The sequence below is a fragment of the Sarcophilus harrisii genome, chromosome 4 (assembly GCF_902635505.1).
Source record: "Sarcophilus harrisii chromosome 4, mSarHar1.11, whole genome shotgun sequence".
Lineage (NCBI taxonomy): Eukaryota > Metazoa > Chordata > Mammalia > Dasyuromorphia > Dasyuridae > Sarcophilus > Sarcophilus harrisii.
Window position 1 is genome coordinate 94,634,393 of NC_045429.1, and position 21,171 is coordinate 94,655,563.

The following is a 21,171-nucleotide window of genomic DNA, read 5'->3' on the forward strand; positions in this document are numbered from 1 at the left end:
TGCTCATTTTCCAATTCTTTGCTATCACAAAAAGAATCACTACAAACATTTTTGCTCATGTGGTCTTTTCCCCTCCTTTATGATTTCCTTGGGCAGTAATGGTACTGCTGGGTCAAAAGGTATGCACAGTTTGATAGCCCTTTGGGCATAGTTCCAAATGCTCTCCAAAATGATTGAATCATTTCACACCTTCACCAACAATGCATTAATGTGCCAAGTCTTGCTGAGGCTGTATTCAGTGTTTCTCTCATACTCAGCGCCTTTTCTTCATTCACTCAACCATTACCCTATTTTAAGCTACCATTATCTTTCAGTGATGCTATTTCAGGAACTAATTCAGATTCTTGACATTAAACTCTCCCCTTTCCAATTGATGTTCTACTTTGCTGTCAAAATATACTTTAGGAAGTTTATATCTGACTATGTCATTCTCCTGCCAAAGAACCTTCTTCAGTAGCATCCTGCTGCCTCTAAGAAAATACAAGCTTCTCAATTTGGCAGTTAAAGCCCCTCATGATGTGATTCCAGTTTACCTTTAGAAGCTGATTTCATACTCTTTCCTTTAATATCTCTGGAATATATATGCTAGCCAAAGTGCCTACTCACTGCCTACTGTCAGATACAGTCAGTATCTCATCCACTGTCTTCTTCATGCCTTTGCTGCTCCCCATCCCCATTCCCACCATCATGCCTGGAAGTGCACCCACAAGTCATATCTGGTCTAAACTGAGTGATGTCCTTTCTGGGAAAAGGTCACATTCCATGACTCTTTTCTGAATATTCATCCTCCGTGATCATTCCTACCATTCTTTTGACCTTTTTTCCCCTCTAGCTCGTCTCTTTTATTATAGACTTTCCTGTCTCCCAGTTCTTCTCCTACCTGCCTAACTGGTCCTTTTTGCTCCCCTTAGGTTTTCCCTTTCTCTCACACCATTAAGTATAGGGATCTCCTAAGGCTTTCTCCTGTATACTCTTCCTAAGTAAACTTCATGCCCAGGGCTTAAATTATCACCTTCATATATACAGCAGAGACTGATAGACAGCAATCTAAGAGCCAAATCAGCCTGACCCCTGACCCTGTTTTGGTACCGTCTTACCAGCTAAGAATATTTTTTCTACATTTTTAAATATAATGCGATTTTATTTCAAAATGTGCAAGTCATTCAAAAAATGTTTGGCAGGCTTGATTTGGCCTCTGGATCTTAGATTGCAAAGCCCTAATAGATGAAATTGGTATATTCAGCCCTATTCTCTTCTCTGAGTTGAGGACTGCATTTTCACCAGTCTGATGGCCATCTCCACATGATCTCCCACCAGCACCCTCAAATTCCACATATCTAAAAACAAATTTATACTATTCCCTCTAATCCTTTCCTATCTTTCTTTATTTCTAACGATGATATCACCATCCTCCCAGTTACTCTATCACCATCCTCCCAGTTACTCAGAACTATGACCTCAGCATCATCTTTGACTCTTTCCTTTCCCTTACCTTTGTCATTGTTGTTGGGTCATTTCAGTCATGTCTAACTCTCCATGACTCCATTTGAGGTTTTCTTGGCAAGGATGCTGGAGTGGTTTGGCATTTCCTTCTCCGGCTCACTTTACAAATGAGGAAATAGAGGCAAACATGGCTAAATGACTTGTCCTAGATCACACAGCTCATAAGTGTCTGAAGTCAAATATGAATTCATGAAGATTCCTAACTTCTTAACTTCCAATCTTCCTAACCTACTGCTCTATCTACTGTGCCACATAGTTGCCTTTTCCCTCACCTACCAGCTTCACTTTTGTCGTGTCTTATCCATCCTACTTCCATTATATCTCTCAAATCTCCTCCCTACTTTTCATTCATTCCAGCTGAGGTTATCATTATCTGCATGGACTATTGAAATTAATTCATCTCCCTTATTTCAGTCTTTCCATTTTCCAGTTCATCTCCATATATGTATAGTGATCAAAATAATTTTTCTGAAGTATGGTCATGTCATTCACCTACTCAATGATTGCCTATTATCTCTAGGATAAAATACAAATTCTTCATCCTGGTATTTAAAATACAATACAATTTAAATTCATAAAACTCTCTGATCTTATTTCACTTATTATCTATTTCAGCTAAACTAGGCTATCAGCTTCCTCCTCCAGTCTTGTCCTATATTTTTCTATGTCCAAACTTTTTTTACAAGCTGTTGCCATGTTTGGAAATCATTCCCTCCTCATCTCTACCTATTGAAGTCTTTTTTTTGTCTAAGATCCAGCTCAGCTTCTGCATCCTTTATAAACTTTTCTTTTATCTTTCCTCCTACCCATTTCTCCAAGTCTAAAATGGCCTTTCTCTATTCAGATTTTCTTAATATTTTGTCTTTGTCCCTGTAATGTAAAAAACAGTTCATCAGCACTAACAAAGACATCATTGAAGTACAACACTGTAGGCAATAGTCCCCTACTTCTGTAAAAAAAAAAAAAGGGAAGGATATGATTTTATTTCTCTTCTTAAGAGGCCAAATATGGCCATTATGATTTCATAGCATTTATTAAGTACTAATTATAGCCCTATGATAAGAACAGTGAATACAAAGAAAAAGAAAAAATAATCCCTGATCTCAAGAAGCAGCAACATATACATAAATTGAAACATAGAAGATAACTATGGAGTAAATGAGAGGTAGTTTTATAGGAGATAGCACAGGGATGCTCTTCTGGAGACACTTGATCCTTAATGGAGGATAGGGATTATGTCTTGAGGCAAAGATGAGGAGAAAGAGAATTCCAGCATTCAATTTATTTTTGTTGTTGTTGTTCTATTTACATTGTTGTCATATATTGTTTTCCTGGTTCTGCTTACTTTACTTTGTATCAGTTCACACAAGTTTTTGTCTTCCTCTGTATCACATTCATTATTTCTTACAAGGGCAGGGTAGGGATTGCAATTCATAAATTGCTAAGATCCAAATTCTGCTCCTATCCTAGATACTCACCAAATCACAAATAATTTGAACAAGTTATTTAATTCTCTTTTCCTCAGTTTCCTTATTTGTAAGATGGAGATGATGATAATAATAGCACCTACCTCCCAGGGTTGTTGTAATAACATATGTAAAACTCTCAGCAAAACTTAAAAGGCTCATATAAATGCCATTGTTGTTGTTGGTGGTGGTGGTCTTAGTGACACCATTTTGGGTTTTTTTTTTTTTTGCCAAAGATACTGGAGTAGTTTGCCATTTCCTTCTTTAGCTCATTTTACAGATGAGGAAACTGAGGCAAACAGACTTAAGGGACTTTCCCAAGGACATATAGATAATAAGGGTTTAAAGCCAGATTGTGATTCAGGTCTTTCTGATACCAGGCTACACTCTATCCACTGACAATAAAATATGCCAGCTATTGTTATTATTGTCATTATTGTTATTACAAAATATCAATAAATCTATACATCCATGTACCACATTTTGTTTAGCCCTTCCCAGATCAATGGACATCTACTTTGCTTTTGGTTCTACAAGAAAAGTGTTGCTATATAATATTTTGGTGAATATAGATTACTTTTTAAGTTCTCCAAAGCACTTACCTAATATCTTTGTGGAGAAGATAATATAAACATCATTATCAGCATTTCACAGATGCATACATTGAGAATCACTTTATGAATCTCATTCACTTAAGTGCCTTACCCACAGTTATAAATCCAATGTCAGTGGCCATACTCTAATGTGAGTCTTCTGATTTCAGATCCTGCCCGCGATATTATCCCACACCTCTTCCTTTTTTTTCCTCCATACTGTATTGTTTTTAGTTGTGTATTGTTATATTCTGTTTTTGAATTTCAAGTTTCCTGAGGGCAGGAAATATGTCATTTTCTCACCATTGTATACCCGTGTCCAGTGCAGATCCTTGTACAAGTAAGCTTTTTGAAAAATGCTTATTGAATTCCATCAAATTGGCTTCTCGATATTTTGAACTCAGAAAAGGAAGGCAATGCTGTGACTTGGAATCACCAATAGATTACTTCCACTACTGAAGGCCACATTGGAACTGGGTCTTAAAAGAAAGTTAACAGCAAGATGCAAAGAAAGAAGGTATTGTCAGTAAAAATTATGCTTTGTGAACAAAAGGAGGGAAGCAGGAAATCTCAAGGAATGTTTGAGAGAGCAAATAAATGGGCCTGATGGGAGCAAAGGGGTCAGGTAGGAGAGGTGATGGGAGACAAAATGGACCAGACTGAGGAGGTCCAGGAATGCTAAATTGTAAATTTGGATTTTATCTTGTAGACCTGGTAGGGAGCCATCAAAGGTTTTTGAACAAGGAGATATCATGATATCATGAAAGTGGCATTTTAAACTGATTAATTTTGTCTCTGAGAAACACTGTCTCTGTGTTCTTTTCTGGGCAAGTTCTTTTTTTTTTTTTTTTTTTTTTTTTAACTTTTCAGCGTCCCTAGATTTGGTACAGTTTGGTTTGGTTGTTGTCCTTCATTCTCAAAGTTGACCAAACTGATATATTATGTTAGAATCCACTTACAGTGTGTCCAACTGTGGGTGATCAGATCAAAACAAGCTCAGAATCCTGTGCCACAAGTTAGATACAAATAGTCTCTATTAACATTTGGGGTGGCTTCTCTAACTTTGCATATTTTGAGTTTCTTCTGAGTTAATTCAATTCTGCTTTGCTCCTAGAGCACAGTACCTTCTCTGATGTGGGTAGGCTATGCTGGGTGGGCGGCCCTGTATCAGTGTCTTCCATGTCATAAAGTTCTTGAGACATCTTGAGAATGTTCTTGTATTTCTTTTTCTGACCCCCTTGTGATGGCTTGCCCACAAAATAGTCTTTTTGACAAGCATACATTTGGCATTCACATAATATGGCCAGCCCAACGGAGCTGCACTTTCTGCAATCGAGCTGAAATACTTGGCAGTTTAGTTTGAGAAAGGACCTCAGTGTCTGGTATCTTTTCCTAGTAAATGATCTTCATAATCTTCCTGATCCAATTCAAATGGAAGCAATTCAGTTTCCAGGCATGGCGCTGGTGTATTGTCCAGGATTCACTGGTATATAATAATGAAGTCGGCACAATGGCTCTGTAGACCTTCAGTTTGGTAGTCAATCTAATACCTGTCCTCTCCCATACTTTCCTTTGGAGTCTTCCAAACATTGAGCTATCTCTGGCAATGTGTGTGTCAATCTTACTATCAATGGGGACATCCCCGATTCCAATCTGCATTGGGAGAAGGAATCTCCTCATGGAGGAGTCTTTATATTAATGAAATAACATCTAGATAACACAGTGGTATATAAGATACCTGAAGGAGGAGAGACTGAAGGCTGGGAGAGCAATCCAGTATCTACTACAATGACCTAAAAGTGAGGTGATAAGGATCTGAGCTAGGGGAGTAACAGCCATGGAAAGGAAGAGATAGCTGCAGAATCACAGATAGAAAGCCTAGCGGAATCTTAGAGGCCATCTAGTCCAAGTCCAACTGAGGCCTGCAGAGGTAAAATGACTTGTCCACAGTCCTACAATTAGCAGAGCTCTGATTCAAAGTGAGGACTCCAAGATCAGTGACCAAGAACCCAAATCTTGGTATCTGATATATATGGAAAGTTAAAGGAGATAGGGAAGACAAAAGTAATTCTGGTATCTCAGACAATTGGGAAAATGGTGGTCCCATTAACAAAAAAAAATTGGGAAGTTAGGAGAAGTCTGTTTTGAAGGCTGGATAATGAGATCTCAAGACTCCCTGACCCCATTCATTGTTCCCTGCTCTTTTGACTTTATGGCTATGTCCCAGAGAAAGGGCTGAACCCTGAAGCCCTTCCCAATCAGTGAGGCCTAGAAGGAGGCAGGTTATAAATAACCCTTCCGAATCAAAGGGTTTTCTTCCTGTGCAGGAAACACCACAAACCAATGAGGCAGGAAAAAGGTGTTTCCGTAAAGGAAGCCAGCAGGCAGGAGCCGATCTGGAAGCCAGATGGGACCCCGGGTGCACGGAGGGAGGAGGACCACAGCTTGAGGGCTCTGATGAGTGCTTCTGTGCCAACTTCTGGGGTGCCATATGGCTCTGTCTCTCTGTCTGGGTGGGGGAATTATATCAAGATTGACTTAGGAGGACAGCAGCTTGTAAAGGGGTCCCCGGTGAGTATCTGGGCCAAAGATAGGATGAAAATGTTGAAAATTTGGGGCAGGAGGTAAATGGAAACACAAATTCATATTCCTTCTCTCTGTGTCTCTTTGTCTCATTGCTGTACTAGTATGGGGTCCAGGGAACAAATCTCATCCTTTCTGCCCTCTCTCTTTAGCAGAATTCTGCCCCACATTGACAACAAAAAAAGATCAGTTCTCTCTTATGTCCCATTCACTTCAACACACATTTAAAGTGCCTGTGGAAATTTATTAAAGACACTAACTCTAGAATTATAAATAAATAATAAAATAAATTATCATAAAATTTGTTATAAATAAATAAGGAATAATTGAAGGCAAAAGGCCAAAGGGATGGCAGAGGATGCGATGGATATAAAGTGCTGTGAATTTGGATAGACTTGGGGAGATAGTAAAGGATATGGTGTACTATAGTCCAAGGGATCACAAAGAGTCAGACATAACTGAATAGCAACAATAACAAAAAAGTCATCTGATTTTTATTGATACTTTTTATTTTGCATCGCACTCCTTTCCCAATATTATACAAATATACACACATATACACAGGTATACTTGTGAGTTTTATATTTATGCAAACATATTGAGACCAGATTTCTGTCTCCCATGTCATGCTCCTGCCTAGGTAGGAGGTGGACACATTGTACCCATGAAGCCAGAGAGGCAGCATGACATGGGAGACAGAGATCTGGTCTCAAAGCTAGAGAGTCCCGGGTTCAAGTCCAACCTCTGACACATCCTAGCTATGTGAACATTGTGTCTCAGTGCAATAGACACTGGGCCAAGCTCCATTAGTAGAAGGCATTTCTTCAACAGTACTTTAAATCCAATGCCTTTTTCCCTTTAGAATATGTAAGATACAGCCTGAGCCCCCTTATGTTGCTACCTTTCACTAAAAAAGCTGGAGGGGAGGTTGAGACACTTGCAAAATAGAGTGAGAATAAAATGGAGTCTGTGGTATGACTATGACAAGCAGATAGAAAAGCGAAGGCAACTTGCTTTTCTCTCCCTATGGTGTTCTATCTAGTTGATCTCTTAGCTACATACCTGCTAACCCCGCAGGTTATTAGAGATAGCCTGGGCTTACGTGCATATGGATGTGGGTGTGTGCTTGCCCATATGTGCACAGGCACACATGTGTATATCCACACACATGTACGGTCACATGCACCCACAGGGAAACTAATGGACTCTCATCAATGTTTGATTTCAGGACATTTAACCTCCAGAGGAAAATCATTCAGCCGTTTTCTCCACCCAAAGGGTCTTCTTGGCCATCTCAGGTTTTCTTGGAAAACCTATGCCTGATGATTTTCCATTCTTTGGGGCTTTTCTCATGCAGCAGCTTTAGTTCAGTCAAAAAAATGTAATTTACTTGCTCACAAAGGCTATTTTGTTTTTGTCCTTGTTTCCTCAAGTAGATAGGACTTGGAATAAAATAGCCAATCAATAAACGCTATTTAAATTGAATCAAAGTAAAAAAAAAAAAAAAAAAAAAAAAAGGAAAACCTACGCCTGAGATCTCTAATGGTAGAAAATATTATGCTATTTCCAGTATAGTCAGTCATAGTCTCTGAATGTCAATGTTTTTCTAGTCCTGTGGCAAGATCAAAATAGCTTTCTCCCCATAGTTTGCAGATGGATAAAGTTGGTAAAAATCTATAGCTACTTAAACTAAAGCAAGCAAGAGTTGAGACCTTATGTAATTCCAGTTAGGTTTCATCTCCCTCAATTATGGCATTGCTAAAGGAAAACCAATAGTGATTACTGACATAAACAGGAATTTTCTGAGAGAGATGATGGTAAATAGGAAGGCTGGCTGGGAAGAGCTCCTTATCACTCACTATAAGATGAGTATTGCAACAAAACCACAGAGAAGAAGATACACAGAAATAGTATAATGTGGAAGAACCACTTATCAGGCACAGTGGGGAGAGAGAACAGAGAATTTAGACCCTGCCTTTAGAGAATTTCTAGTTCCTATTTATGGAACAGCTAGGTGGCACAGTGGATAGAGCACCAGCCTTGAAGTCAGGAGGACCTGAGTTCAAATGTGACCTCAGACACTTAACACTTCCTGCTGTGTGATCCTGGGCAAGTCACTTAACCTCGATTGCCTCAGCCAAAAAAAAAAATATATATATATATATATATATTAAGCTGCCCAACAACACTGTAGGGAATGCAATATTTCAGCCCTTACAACTCTCTAAATATATAATCTTAAAATATACATAGCTCTTGCCTTTATCACTCTTATAATCCTAGAGAGACAGCATAAAACTATGAAAAGATACCTAGAAGTGTAGAAATCCTCTCCAGGTTGCCTTTTTTTTTTTACTCTTCTGAAATTTATAATCCCTCCAGATATTTCTTCACCTTGAAATTTCACTCTAATCCTGTATTATCTGTGTTTGAAGAGACCTACCCCTGCAGTTCTCCCTCTGATTGGCTGCTTTCTCCCAGAACCTCCCTTTTAAGGAAAAAGCTTTATTTTTCTTCAGACTGTACTCCTGATTTTCCCAGAATTTCTCTACAATGCACTCTTTTCCAGGTACCTTCATCTCTTTCCCTATCCCCTTTTCAACTTATTCATATGTATTATCTTCCCTCCTTTAGTGAGGAAGAAAGGAGAATGGGAAGGGAGGGAGGAAAGAAGGGAAGGAAAGAAGGAAGGAGGGAAGGAAAGAAGGGAGGGAGGGAGGAAAGGAGGGAAAAAGAGGGAGGGAAAAGGGGAGGGAAGGAAAGGAACAAAGGGAGGGAAGAAAGGAGGGAAGAAAAGAAGAAAGGAACAAAGGAAGGAAAGAAGGGAAGGAAGGGAGTGAAGAAGGAAGGGAGGAAAGAAAGAAGGAAGGAGGGAGGGAGGGAAGGAAGGAGGGAGGGAAAAAAGAAAGGAGGGAAGGAGGGAGGAAGGAGAGAAGGGAGAAAAGATGGAAGGAAGTGAGGGAACGGAGAAAGGAAGGAAGGAAACAAGAATTTATTAAGCAACTAGTATGTGCCAGGCACAGTATTAAGGGCTTTACAAATATCTCATTTGATCCTTACAACCACTCCAGAAAGTGGGTGCTGCTATAGTTATCCCCTTTTTACAGCTGAAGAAACTAAGGGAAATAGCCAGTCAGTGACTAGCCTGAAGTCACGCTGCTAGTAAGTGTCTGAGGCAGAATTTGAACTCAGATATTCCTGACTGTGAACCCAGTACTCTATCTACTTAGGGCAGAGACTCTTTCTTTCTGGCTGCATTTGTGTTTACTTAACACAGTGCCTGGCACATAGTAAGTTTAATAAATGCCTGCTGACTTGGCTTGACTTGACAATAAGGTGAGATCTGCTAAGTACCAAGAGTGGTGACAGCGACAGTGCATACACAGGGGAGAGATAAACATCACTATATTAGAAATTAAATATTTGTACTTACATACCTGAGGGGTTATGTGTGCTTCTCGGATGTGTGGTGTTGAGCCGAGACACAAAGATCTATAAACAAGGACCTAGTTACCAACTCAAAATCTTTTACAGACAGGCTATACTGAGGGGGATGAGAGGACAAGGGCAGCATCCGAGGAACTGTCTCTTCGGGGCCTGGGGTCATCCAAAAACTGAAGTTTATGTAAAAAGGGATTTCAAAACATCTAAGCTAGGAAAGGAGAAGCTGTGTTCTACTAAGGAAAAAGCATTGAATCTAAATTCTGCTTATCACATGTGTGATGTCAGGCAAGTCATTTCACCAAACTGGGACTCAGTGTTCTTATTTGTAAAATAGATGCAAGATGTTGCTAAAGACCCTTTGTGGCTGTTCTTCTAAGGATGAATCTCAAAAGTGATGAAACGGGGCTTACTTTGTCTGAATTTCTCCTACATCCGCCAGCAGAGGGAAACATTGTCTCACAGAATCCAGCCCCGGTCCCTGGGCTCTTGTCCCAAATCTGCAGGAGTTGCAGAATAGCTCTTCATTGGAAAGACCCGTTCGTTGTCTGTTCTCAGTGGAAGGAAGCCCAAGCCCGGCCAAGAAATGGGAGGGTTTGAAAATGGGCTCTGGAGCTGTGGGGCAAAATAATGTGTATGAGGGGCAGAGGAGTGAGATAAAAACCCTGGGTTAGCCCCTGCAACCCTCTCATTCTGGACTCTTCAAAAAGCATTCTTTTGCCCTCAGTTTCTCCTTGCTGGCTTTGTTTGTTTTTCAATTTCTTTAATTATTTCCAACTTAAATACAAGAGAAAAAAGAAAAAAAAACATTGTCTTGTACATAGCAGAATATAAGAGAGGGCTCAAAATATGAAGCAATAACTTTCCATTTCAAGAAAGCAAATATAATAAAAGCTCCATATTGTGTTCAGAGCTGTCCATCTTTGTTTCATGTAGATTTTCTTTTGTTCTCTTCTGTATATGCTTTATTCCTTTCCCCCAACTCCCCCAAGACTATAATTAAGTGCACATAGATGTATATATACGTATATACACCCATACATATACACCCATACAATATATACATGCATACACATATGTACATGTACACATATACATAGATACCTATAATTATACTTACCTATTCGTATATATTTATGTAAGATGTCCACTTGTTTCTCTGTTATTTATCCTGTTTTTCTGAAGTTGGATAACATCTTCCTTCATAAAATCTTTCCACATTTTTCTACCTCCATCAATTCATCATTTCTTATACCACAGCAATATCATAACCTTCTACTGTCTAGTTATTGTAAATAATCTAAAACAATATTAATTAATATGGCTTATATATAGTATAGTTTCCCATTTTAAAAAATTAAATCTATTTTCACTTTGTCTTCTCCCTTTTTACTGGAAATCTTACAGTCCTTCAAAAGTCCTTATTCATAGCCTTGGCAGAGACCTGGGGTCATTGCTACTCAGTACTCACTGAGAATTGTGAGACCAGGTTTCAGACCAGCTGGAGGAATGGCTTCCAGGGAAAGGAAATGTCTGCCACCTTGTAGTTCCCTATTTTAATTAATTTGCCTGCTAACTAGTTGCCCCCCTAAGTTGTTACTATCCTGCTGAAGAATGAATGTTGGCAGCACCCTATAAATTTCCCCAACCATAGGGCAAAGCCCTGGACAAGCTACAGTAGTTATGGAGCCATCAGTCTAGTTTTTTTTTTTCTTTTAATTTCATATCTACATGATGGAGACAGTAGCCAGGAACTCTTTCCCCCTCCATGGTCCCAAATCACCTTGTTTCTTTTCTTTTTCTTTCCTTTTTTTTCCTGAGGGAATTGGGGTTAAGTGATTTGCCCAGGGTCACACAGCTAGGAAGTGTTAGGTATCTGAGACCAGATTTGAACTCAGGTCTTCCTGACTTCAGGGTTGGTGCTTTATCCATTGCACCACCTACCTGCCCTGCAAATCACCTTATTTCTATCTCCCATAAATAGCATGCACAGTTACAGAAAGACACCCGCTGCCCCCCTACCATCATATTCTTTGCTTGACTGCCTTGGATTATTCAATGTACATTGGCTGAAATTAGGTTTCAATTACAGGATTATAACCTGTACAGTTTGGTGCCCTCAAGGGTGGAGGTGAAGGAGGAATAACCATAGTTGAGAGCAGAAGCTCATCTTGGGAATTTGTCTAGCCTATTCTGGGAATATTACTCCATTCTCAATGAGACCTGAGGGCCCCACTTCTTATAGCTATCACTTATATGCGTGACATTAAGTAGAAAGATTTGTGGATTTGGAGCCAGAAGACCCAAGTACAAATCCGACCTCTACCTTGTATTATAATATGATCTGGGACAAAGAACTTTTACCTGTTCAGTTCTCAGTTTCCTCATCTGTAAAATTAGGAGAATAATTTTTGCCCTGTCAGCCTCACAGAGTTGTTGTGAAGAAACCTTGAAGAGCTGCAGAAATATGAGATATTGTTCCTTGCCCAAACTCCCTTTGAGGTCAGATTGGCTTCCTCAGAAGGGTTCTCATATCCCAATGACTTAAGCATTTCCTTCTTTCCCTTGTCTTTCTTTTGGGCTCTTTCCCTTGTAGGGAGGAGACAGTGGAGATTGCTTGACTGCTGAGTTTCATTTAAGACCAGAAGCAGAAAGCCAGAAAGACTCTAGATTCCCAGGCCTCCCTGACAGGCAGCTGGAAAAGTCAGGCTACCCTAGAAAAAATAATAACAAAATTCATCCAGAAGAACAAAAGCTCAAATTTATTAAGGGAATCGATGAAAAATGCTTTTAAAAAGGTGTATTTGATCTCAAACTGTATTATAATGTGGTAATTATCCAAACAATCTGGTACTGATTAAGGTACCCACTAAGAGTGGTGAGTCAGTGGAATAAATTAAGCACAAATTACATTTTAGTAAATGACCATAGTAATCTAATATATGATAAATCCTAAGATATAAGCTTTTGGAACAGAAACTTGGTATTTGACAAAAACTTCTGGGAAAACTGGAAAATAATATGGCAGAAACTAGCTATAGATCAATATTTTACATTGTATATAAGATAAGTTCAAAATGTATCCATGATTTCCACATAAAGGATGATACTATATGCAAATTAAGAGAGCATGGAATAGTTTATCTGTAAGATTTATGGATAAGGGAAGAATTTAGGACCAAAGACAATATACAGCATATTACAAAATGTCAAATGGATAATTTTGAGTATATAAAAATTAAAAGATTTTGCATGAACAAAACCAATGCAATCAACATTATAAGGAAAGCAGAAAACTGGGGGGGGGGATTTTGTAACAAGTATTTCTGATAAAGGCTTCAATTCTCAAATATTTAGAAAAGTCAAAATTATAAAAATACAAGTCATTCCCCAACTGATAAATAGTAAAAGAATATGCACAGGGAGTTTCCTGCCAAAGAAATCAAAGTATCTATAATCATATGAAAAAATGTTCTAAATCACTATTGATTAGAGAAATGCAACTAAAGCAACTCTAAGGGAGTACTTTAGTTGAATATCACGTATATCAGAGTGACAAAATGGAAAATATGACAAAAAAGGAAAATATAGGATGTTGGAGGATATGTGGGAAAACTGGCACACTAACAGTTTGTTAGTGGAGTTGTGTACTGATTCAGCCCCATTTTGGGAAGCAATTTGGAATGATACCCAAACGGTTCTAAAACAGTATAATCTTTGATCCAGCAATTCCACTGCTAGGTCTGTATTTCCAAGTCATCCAAAAAAGGGGAAAAGAAACTTTGTACAAAAATATTTATAGCAATTCTTTTTGTAGTGGCTAAGAATTAGACATTGGTGGGATGTCTATCAACTGGGGAATGGCTAAGCAAGCTGTGGTATATGATTGGAATGAAATATTATTGTACTATAAGAAATGAGCAGGATGATTTCAGAAAAACCTGAAAAGATTTAACATGAATTGATGCATAGGGAAATGAACAGAATAAGGAGAATGTCATAACAACAATATTGTTCAATGAAGAATTGCAAGTAACTTATGATTCCAGACAATTCCAAAGAACTAATGAAGCATAATATCTGCCTCTAGAGAAAGAACTGATATTGATTGAATGAAAACCTAATCAGGCAATTTTTTTTTTACTTTTTTCTCTTTGTTCAAGTCTTCTTGTACAAAATGACTAATATGGAAATGTTTCACATAATTGCATTGTATAACCTATATCTGATTGTTTATCATCTCAGGAAGGGGAGAGGGATAGAATTTGGAACTCAAAACTCTAAATCACAAAGCCTAGTAAACCTTAAAAAAGTCAGGCTACCATTCTGGGATGACCTCAGACCTGCCACTAAGCAGATAATGGGAATGATGAACTTTCTCAGCATTTCTGGAGCACCAGTCCTTACCACATCCCTTCCATTTATTCTATGTGTTTATTCTTTCCAGTAACCCTGTAGAGTCTGTTCTTCCTTAGATGTCCCTCAAGTAATTAGTGTGGGGTAGGGCTGAGGAGAGGACTGATGACATCATATTTCCAATTTCTTAGTGAAACACCAAGAGTTGCCTGCTTTGTTATGAATGAGCATCCACAGTATTCAGACAGAACAACAAGCCATAGTCCCTACCTTGCAGAAGAAGTTCATACTTGGAAAAACTAAAATAAATTTTAAAAATTTAAAAAGATAATTATATGACTTTTTTCTACAAGGATTTTTGGGGTTTCTTTTTAAGAATAGGAGTCTCAACTTTCCCATTATTTTGGGACTAGGAATCATTTTTTATTCAGAGCCAATACCCTAAAAAATATGAATAATAGTCACAGTTCACAAGTATATTTATAGCATAGAGCCTAGCTCATAGGAAGCACTTAAATGCTCTTCATTAAGACATTCATTCCTTCATTTTAAAGTTAGCAAAGTTCTTGTTACATATTACTTCACTGGATCCACACAACTTTGTAAGATAGGTTTTTATTATTATCTCCATTTTATAGATTAAGTAACATAGCTACTAAGAACTGAGAGATGATTCTAACATGAAGTCCAACACTTCCTCTACTACACCTCTTGGTTTCTTCTCAAATCCAGCAAGGATAGCAACTTCCTAAACTGGTAGACCTAGATACTTTCTGGGATGGAAAAAGACATGAGCATGAGTGAAAGAAGAAATGGTGTATACATGCAAGTACGAGTGCACACACATATATACACACACCTCATGCTTTCCTATTGATTCAGTTACTTCAAGAACTTCCTTGATACAGATGTGCATTTCTCTATCTAGCTATTGAGTTGGGCTTTACATAGATTTTACATGTAGGAGTCTTTGAGATTATTTAGAGCCATCCTTTCATTTTACAGAGGAGTATGACTTGCCTAAGGTCACAAGGTATATGCCTATATGTTTCTCTCATTTGCATTTTAAAAGATTTTTCTCATTTGTATATTACCTTTCTCTTCTCCCAGAATGGAAGTCACAAAGCAGGACTCTGATTCCTTCACCCAACTGAGAGCTCTCTGAGTCTGGGCGAGGGTGTGGGGGAGTTCTCAACAATCACATTAGGGAATTTGGGGGAATTTCTCTGTTTCCTCCTCTGTGAAATGAGGGGATTGAACTTGATTAGTACAGAGGTCACTTCCAATGCAAATCTATGAACTTCTGGTTCTCCCATCAGACAATAATAATGATCCACAAGAAATTCTGGGTTCTGATAAATTAGGTGCATAAAACATAAATGAGTATTATTGGAATACTTGTGGGTATTCCAAGGAAAACTTTGCTGCAGGCTTTCCTATAGATTTCACAGACTCAGCAGGCAGCTTTCCAAGTTCAAAAGAAGCTCTCGCCCATTGGCACAGGGTCCTCATCGGCAGAAGGTGCTTCTGAAATGGCAAAATCTGGAGAGCAGATGCTGCTTTGGCTGCCTTTGGGAAGGACCCTGGAACGCTTGTTTCCATTCTAGGTTACTCAGTCAGACTTACAAAGAAGCAGTAATTGGGGAACCTGAGGACATGATGCTGGTTAGATGGATAAGCCCTGGGTGGGCTATATGGTTAAACACACCTATTCCCAGGTGGAGCCACATTTCAGCAAGAAGGAGTTGAAAGGATCCTGGCAAGTACTGCTTTGTAGAAATTGTTTTTTGAAAGCCAGGAGATTTTTCTGGGAGAGAGCCTAAAGAATCATGTAAAAAGTTGGTCATTTGCCCAAATCTACTATTAATTTTATAATAATAATATAATATGAGAATTCTAATATAATAATAATTAGCATTTATGGAGTGCTTTAAAGTGTGCAGTATGCTTTGCAATTATTGTGTGATATGATATTCACAATAACCCTGGGAAGCATATGCTGTTTTTATCTCCATTTTACAATTGAGGAAACTGAGGCAGAAAGAGGTAAAATGACTTTTCCAGGGTCAGACAATGTATCTGAAGTCAGATTTAACTCATGTGTTCCTTGCTCCAAGTCTAATATTATACACTGTACCACCAGTTACCTATTCAAAGTACTGTGAATCCTTAGATAATGTATCTCCTGGCATTACTGCTTCATCTTGGAGATCTCAGAACCCTTTCCCTTTGGACTATTGACCACTTAGCATCATGCATTTTTAAAGTTGAATGAGCTCCCAGAGATCATCTATTGGCTGCTTCATAGATGCTTTGTATTTGGGGATATATATCACCATTTTATAGATTAAGAAACAGAGACAGTGTTGGTTAGGGTTACAAAACTAGTTGGTGTCTGAGTCTGAATTTGAACTCAGTTCTACTTGACTCTGGGTCCACTGCTATATCCATGAAACTACATAGACATATACATTTCACCTTTATAAATTAGGCAGCTGAGTTGGATCTCAGGATAGTGCTTCAGAATTCTATCAGTAGGGATGTATCAACATCTGTGGGGCAGAAGATCAGCAAAACTGCTTGGGGTTATGGGTAGAGGTCAGATTAGAGAAGAGGTAGCAAGAAGTACATCTGGATTCTGGCTTTAATTTCAGAGATCAGGCAGAGAATGATGTTCTTATGGAGATTCTAGAAGCAGGTCTTTAACATGAATCAATAGACATGAGTTGAACCCTCCAACTGAACTGCAAGAGAAGAACTTGTAGCAGTCTTCAAGTGTTTAAAAGGCAGGAAGTCATGTGAAGGTCTAGCTTTGTTCTACTTGGCTTCAGAGGACAGAACAAGGGTGGGAGCTGAAAAGGGGCAGATTTTAGCTCATTATAAGGAGAAACTTCCTACAGTGAAATAGCCGGCTGCAGAAGGGAGTGGGTTAGTTCCCTCACATGGGAGATCTTCAAACTTCTCCCTATAATTTTCTGGGCTCATATTTGGCCATCATTAGATGGTAGAGTAGCAAGCAATAGAATAAAGAAACCTGGGTTCAAATCTTAACTCATAACTTTCTAACCATTGGTCCATTTGCAAATACATTTCCTCATTTATAAAAGGACAAGAGGCAGCATGGAGTAGTCAAAAGAGAGTTGGTTTTCAACTCTGGAAAATCTGGGTTCAATTCTTACCCCTGACACATATTGATTCTATAATAGTAGGCAAGTCACTTAACCTGTTAGTTCTCCAGGCCAGGTATTCTTAAACTTTTTCCATTCATGACTGCTTTTCACCTAAAAATTTTTTATGTAACCCCAGGTATATAGGTATAAAAAGTAGGTATATAAATCAAACATTTGCTGGTAATGTGTCATAAAGAAATTTATTTTAAAACAATTCTTTGGTATACATGTAATTTTACCATTTATTAAAGATGAAAGCAGATTTGCTTACTGAGATAGATGTGCTTATTTATTTTTCATAATGAATTAAATGCTAGTAGAATATTTGATAGTTTTTACTGTTGCCAAATTTTTCACAATCCTTAAATTCAGTTACAGAATCCCATATTTAAGAAGCTTTGCTCTACAATTTGGCACTATGCCTATAGGGCGATAAAACTGTGCATACTCTTTGATCAAGCAATGTCACCACTGGGTCTGTATCCCAAAAAGATCATAAAAGAAGAGAAAGAACCCACATGTGCAAAAATGTTTATAGCATCTTTTTTTGAGGTGATAAGGAATTGGATATTGAATGGCTATCCTTCAATTGGGAAATGGCTGAATAAGTTATGGAGGAATGTAATGGAATATTATTATTCCATAAGAAATGATGAGCAGGTTGATTTCAGAAAAACCTAGAAAGACATACATGAACTGATATTAAATGAAATGAGTAGAACCAAAAGAACATCACACACAATAACATCAAGGTTATGTGATGATCAACTATAATAGATTTAGCTCTCCTGAGTAATATGACGATCCAAGACAAATCCAATAGACTTGGAATAGAAAATGTCATCTGAATTCAAAGAGAGAACAATGGAGCCTAAATGCAGAATGAAGTATACTCTTTGTACCTTTTTTATTTGCTTTTTTTTCCCCTCATATCTTTTCCTTTTATTCTGCTTTTTTTTTTTCTTTTGCAACATTACTCATCTGGAAATATGTTTAAAATAATTGTACATGTGTAACCTATATCAGATTGCTTGCTATGTTGGGAAGGGGGAAGGTAAGGGTGGGAGGGGAAAAAGTTGGAACTCAAAATATTACAAAAACGAATGTTGAAAACTATCTTTACATGTAATTGGAAAAATAAAAACCTATTAAAATTAGAAAAAGAAGCAGCAGCAGCTTTGCTGAACTTTTTAAACTTTTTATACTTATGACCTCTTCCCCCCACTAAGAAATTTTTACATGACCTCAAGTATATAGGTATATAAAATAGGTATACAAATCAAACATTTCCTGATAATAAAACACAATTTCCCAACCCCCACATTCAACTATAAGACCCTATAAGGGGTTATGACCCACAGTTTAAGAAACTTTGCTATAAGCAACCCATTGTGACTCCATATTTTAGAGAAGGCACCTGCCTTTATTGGTGGAGGGAGTTTCCTTATCTGGGAGTCCCCCCACTGCTGAAATCAGAGGTCTAGTCCATCTCTTTATACAATGAAGAAAATGATACTTGCTAGTACTCCTGGGCTGATGGAGTTGCTTTGAGGACAATTCTTTTCAAATCATATGTGAGGAAGGGTCACCTGCAGGGTTGAATGGAAAGGCCAGATTAATTAAGAATGCCAGTGGCAGTGCAGATAAGGAGGCTCAGGACTCCCTAGAACATGTCATGGAGCCTGCCCATCAGAGTTTGAAGTGTGGAGGGCAGTACCCCCAGCCTCACCACAATTAAGAAGGTAGAGAGTCAGAGTAGAACGAGGATTCAGGGTTCCCTCCTGTAGAGCTGGGTCAAAGGATCATTGGCAGAAAGGTTGGGGGATGGAAGCATACCAGCTTACATACTAAGACAAGTGAACAATTACCATCAGTGAGCTACTTCCCTTCTTCCTCTCCATTCACCCCCCTCATCCCCTATATACCTGATAGTCTTCATGACATATAATTACTGTTGTTGGTAGGGCTCTGAAAGTTGCTTCCCATCACTAGCCCTCCCATTCACAGCTTGTGTCAGTGGAGGGTTGCTTCCTGCGATAAAACAAAGTCAAAAGTCAAAAGAATGAAAAATAGAAAAAAAATGGGAAAATCTCATTAGAAAAAAGAGAAGGAAAAAAAAAAAAAAGAAAACTACGTGTGATACTCCCATACATCAATGGATCTATGACTTAATGGACATGGGAGTTTGCTTTACCAGTAGAGATTGCAGCCATCCATACTTTCTTCCATTGGGAGGCTTTTGTGCAAGTCCTCCCATAAATCTTCCATGGAAACTCTATCTAATATGTGATACTTTTGTATCACACTTTAGTGATTACAGTGCAGGAGTCAGGATACCTATCTCTTATGTCTCCTGCTCTTACCACTTGACCAACCCACCTGCTTTTCTGATCACTTCTACCTTTGTTAGGTATCTTTAGTGAACCCTTTCTCATATCCCAGGAAGAAGGGAAGCAGCATGGCACAGTAGAAAGAGTTCTGATTTGAGTCTGGGTTCAAATCTTGACTCTGGTGCTTCCTGTCCCTGAACCTCAGTTTCCTCAGAAGGCAAAGGGAGGCTGAGCTAGATGGCCTCACAACTCCCTTCTGATTCTACACATATGATCCTAAGGAAAGCTCTGATTTTGGAGAAATCTTTTTCCCAGAACTAAGCACAGTGAGTGGCACATAACAGATTATTAGTAAATGTTTATTGACTGAAAAATGTAGCAGGCTGATCCAAGACCAATGAAAGTCAGCTCAAATAAGACATTGACTAGGAGAGATGTGTTCCCATTTCCTCCCCAAACAGGAGGTCACAGCACCTAGATTTTGTTCTCTGCTCAACCCAAGCCCCATGCAGCCTCAGTATATTACTGCTTCCTCTCTCTGCCTTAATTTTCTTCACCATTGGAGTGAGAACTGACCCCTCCTCAAGACTTGGAGGCTGGGACACAGGCTCAGAGACACACAAAGTTTCCCTTGTCTGGAGCTGTGGTGGCTGCCAGCCTATGGGCATGGGGCCCAGCAATGGCTTGTCCCACTGGAGCAGCTTTCAAAGACGCCACAAGGGAACAAAAGGGCTCCTTCTTTGGCGGGCAGATAGACCCACAGTGGATTCCAGAAGAAACTGAATCCCCCTCTGTGGGAAAGAATTACTTCTGTTGTCTCCAATAGAGTGTGCTATGTGCAAAAGGTTTTACAATCGTTTTTATTAGCAGAGCCCCTGAGGCCAGAGGAAGGAAAAAAAAACAGATCAACTTCCTCTCCTATGCACCCCATGGCACTGGAGAAACTGAGGCATCCCTTGCCTTTGGGGACAATCAGAAGACCATGTTATGGGTGGCCTGGGGATCACATGGCTCATAAATCCACTTCATTCTCCTCATTCTGACCATTGTTTTACCCATTTTGAACCAAATTAAACACTTTTCAATGAAAACGTCTTTTGGCACCTCTCAGTTTTTCTTCAGAAAAATTATTTGAAACTTGGCTAGCGAATGGACTCAGTCACCCCTTAGCACGTCAGCATTCAGAAGATTGCTGGGTTACAAACTCTTAGCTTATCCTTGTTCCCTGACTCTCAATTAACTATGGGATCAAATCCAAACTTTTTATAGCAGGATATCATTATCCTCCCTTACTCCATTCTATCCCACTCCCCTTACCCTGCCCTCATTTCCTGTGGCTTTCCAAATCAGATTCCAATCAAGCATCTCCTCGCAGGACACTGTTAGGCAAAGTAGGAATGATAGTAGTAGTAGTAGTAGTAGTAATAGAAATAATTGTAGCAGCAGCAGTAACAGTAGCAGCAGTAGTAATAATAGAAATAGTCATAGCAGCAGTAGTAATAGTAGCAGGAGCAGCAGCAGCAGCAGTAGTAGTAGTAATAGAAATAATTGTAGCAGCAGCAGTAACAGTAGCAGCAGTAGTAATAATAGAAATAGTGGTAGCAGCAGTAGTAACAGTAGCAGCAGCAGCAGCAGCAGCAGCAGTAGTAGTAGTAGTAATAATAGAAATAGTTGTAGCAGCAGCCATAGCAGTAGCAACAGCAACAGTAGTAGTAGTAGTAGTAACAAT

At 38.8% G+C, this 21,171-nt stretch overlaps 1 protein-coding gene across 7 annotated transcripts in view; it reads left to right on the top strand.

The window, feature by feature from the left end:
• NAV1 (neuron navigator 1) overlaps positions 1 to 21,171 on the top strand; it is a 352,671-nt gene that overhangs the window by 20,397 nt on the left and 311,103 nt on the right. The gene's annotated exons all lie outside the window — the stretch shown is intronic.